This window comes from Sesamum indicum, linkage group LG7 (genome assembly GCF_000512975.1).
Source record: "Sesamum indicum cultivar Zhongzhi No. 13 linkage group LG7, S_indicum_v1.0, whole genome shotgun sequence".
Lineage (NCBI taxonomy): Eukaryota > Viridiplantae > Streptophyta > Magnoliopsida > Lamiales > Pedaliaceae > Sesamum > Sesamum indicum.
In genome coordinates, this window is record NC_026151.1 from 596,735 (window position 1) to 600,029 (window position 3,295).

Here is a 3,295-nt window from a genome sequence, read left to right on the forward strand (position 1 = left end):
ACTCCATAGCGGATATCGTGGCTCCAAGCCATTTATCCGAATCAATGTCTTATATTGTTTCTCCTTATCTAGTTAGATTTAAAAACTCGTACCTTTCAGGTAACTGGAGCTTTCTGATCTTTCTCCGGAGAAATGAAATATAGTCAGTGAAGATTTGATTACAAGGATGTTTGCATTATTCCATAATAAACCTATACAAATCAAACTCTAAGTCTAATTTGCCTCCCATTAGTCCTTTGACGTATGTAGGACCATTCCTCATACTCAAGACCTTTCGTAGGACACAGGCTTGCCAATCCATACAAATATGATTTTGGATCATGACCTTAAGAAAATGCCATGTTTTTCAGCTTGACAGTTTTCGAAAGTCCATATCTTGATGGGCCAGGTAATTTAGTGAAACACTGATCCAAAAATGCCTAATCGAGGTTCAATTTCTTCCTCACCAGAGATAATTCAACATCATCTTTTTTAGAAGAATTTCACTGAATGAGAATCCTATTTTCATTAAGATACGTCAAGAACTCCCACTAAATACAGACCACCTTAATCAAACCGAAGGGTTTAACTCTGTAACAAGTTTGGTTCTCCACCTCAAGTTTAATACCCCGAACTTTTCACAAAGTACATGACACTTGCAAATGGGTTAGTCGATCCTAAGGTTGGGGAACGCCCGACAGACAACATGTTTAGCGTGTGCTTCGAAAGGGAATCAAGTTAAAATTCCTGAATTGGGATGCGGTGACTGACGACAATGTTAGGGAGTCCGGAGACGTCGGCGGAAGCCTCGGGAAGAGTTATCTTTTCTGTTTAACAGCCTGCCCGTTCTGCAAACGGCTCAGCCGGAGGTATGGTCCAATGCTCGAAGAGCACTGCACGTCATGTGGTGTCCGGTGCGCCCCCGACGGCCCTTGAAAATGAGGAGGACCGAATGTCGTCCGCGCCCGATCGTACTCATAACCGCATTAGGTCATCAAGGTGAACAACCTCTAGTCGATGGAAGGCAGTGGAAGTCAGAAAAATGGTTCTCTAATCTCGAAAAAAGAATTGGCTCTTAGGGCTGGGCACGGGGGTCCCAATTGAAGGATTGCGTGGTACAACCCGGGAGTACGCTAGCGGAAGCGGTGGGTAAAAACGCATAATAATAAAAATTTAAAGCGCAGAAATTAATGAATCCAAGGATGTACCATTGGAGTTCCGAAGTGTTCAATGTACTATAAATAAAACATAAATGGGGCTAATGTTGAATATCAAAAACCAAAAAAATATAAGGGATGAAAACGATACCTTCATTTCTAATATTATGTTGAAATGCTCTTCAGTTGAGGCTCCGATGCAGGAATTCTCTAATTCGTCCACATCACACCGAAATTGGATGTATATGTCCTCTTTGCTACAAGACAACAAGAGAACAAAAATGCACCAAGTGCACAAGTAAAAAAGGGGCGGTCGAATGGCTATGTGGGGGGGGGGATTTTTTTTTGTTTTGTACTGATGATCATAATTATTTTCGAAATAATTATGTTTCATTTATATATCTTGTATTGATAATTAATAATATTTCTAAATACATTCTTTTATTTACAAGGTGTATTTCTCTTTATTCTAAATAAAGAGATCCCTAATAATGGCTAGAATTGCACTTTCAAATTTGTAATTTGCTAGCCATTTATTTCCTTCCATTGAATTTTTCAGGGGCTCAAAAATAATATGTGTTGCCTATTTTTATCCTTAAAAATACAAACACAATGAATTTTTATTTAAATTCAATTTTAATAAAAATCTATTTAGTTGAGCCCAACTTGTATTTAATCTAATTAAATACATAAGCCCAAACTGTCTTATTTCATTAATAAGATCCAACTTATTAAATAATAAGGACAAATCCAATATAAATGAATACCATTATTTTATTCTTGGGCCTTTTTTCGTCCAATAAATCTCTCTTTTTGAGTAATCCAATTACTTGTGGAATTACTTCCAAATTAATTCCTTGTTCTTTTTCGGTGATTTATGTTTGACTCTTTAGGTTCACCTTTTAGTTAGACTTGGGCTATACTATTATTAATTAAATCTAATTTAATTAATAATTTATTATTAACCCTTAATCAAGAAAGCCCGACATCATGGGTGGCTATCTAGCAACGGTCCATGGCACTAGTGATTATGTGAATTTTCGTGAGAACATTTAGACTCTTAAGTATATACGGGTACGGTACTTCCGTCTACCGCCTCCCGACCTTAGTCTAGGGCATAGAGTTAGTTGGTGTATCCCATCCTAGACTAGGCGTCTATGCTTAATACTTGATCTTGTGTTACGCCAAGTTCTCGACATAGGAACCTCTTTTGCTATTCGATCAACAACTGTGGCCATAGGTTATAGAACTTGGACGAATCTCCAAGTGCATAGGAGATACCTCTGTAACATACTGATAGGGATGAATCCTCTTCTTGGAACTCACTATCCTTGCTACATACTCTGACTGCACTGGATAAGGCTTATGATGACCGTGTCTGTGACATAATTACCTCTCGTGCAAATCCAAGAAACAGTCATTGTATGCAGGTGACTGCCGTGATTCCTCAAGTTTGAGGATTACTCTAGTACTATCAAAGCTGGGGATTCGAGTCATACTGACCAAGCCTCCAATGCTTCAATATGACGATCCCCCAAGTTAGTTTAGTTGATTGAACACCTAGTCAATCAACCCATCAAGGTTGCATAGACGCCCCGCGCCTATCACCAATGAAACGAGGTACTCACCAATTGAATGAAACTCTTAGTGTAAATCTCTATAGGACTCTCGATGCCCATTCTTGAGGTCCTTGACTTGAAATATTTCAAATCCAATCTTTTGGTTGTTGATTTTATAACCGCCATTCAATGCGCTACCAAACTGCACGGTTGTCAATTAGTCTGTGGGTTGGGTTTTGATGTTCAAGTAAAAATATAAACATACAAAATGAGCACAACAAAGTGGATGCAAAAATAAACGAATACTCATGTTATTCACTTGAAATAATGTTACACTTGTCCAATGTGTTTTCATATTTTTTCCATTTTTATTTTTATTTATTATTTTTTTAATAATTAAAATAATTAAATAAATATTTTCATAACTAAAAAATAAATTATTTCAGTAAAAATGAATTAATCATGTGATTTTGAGGTGACATGCAATTTTTTATGGAAAAATACGCTAAAATGGTTCCAAAATGGCAAAAAAAAAAAATGTTCCTCAGCCCTTTCAATTTCTAGTCCTATCACAAAGCTTTTTTTTTTTAATTTATTATA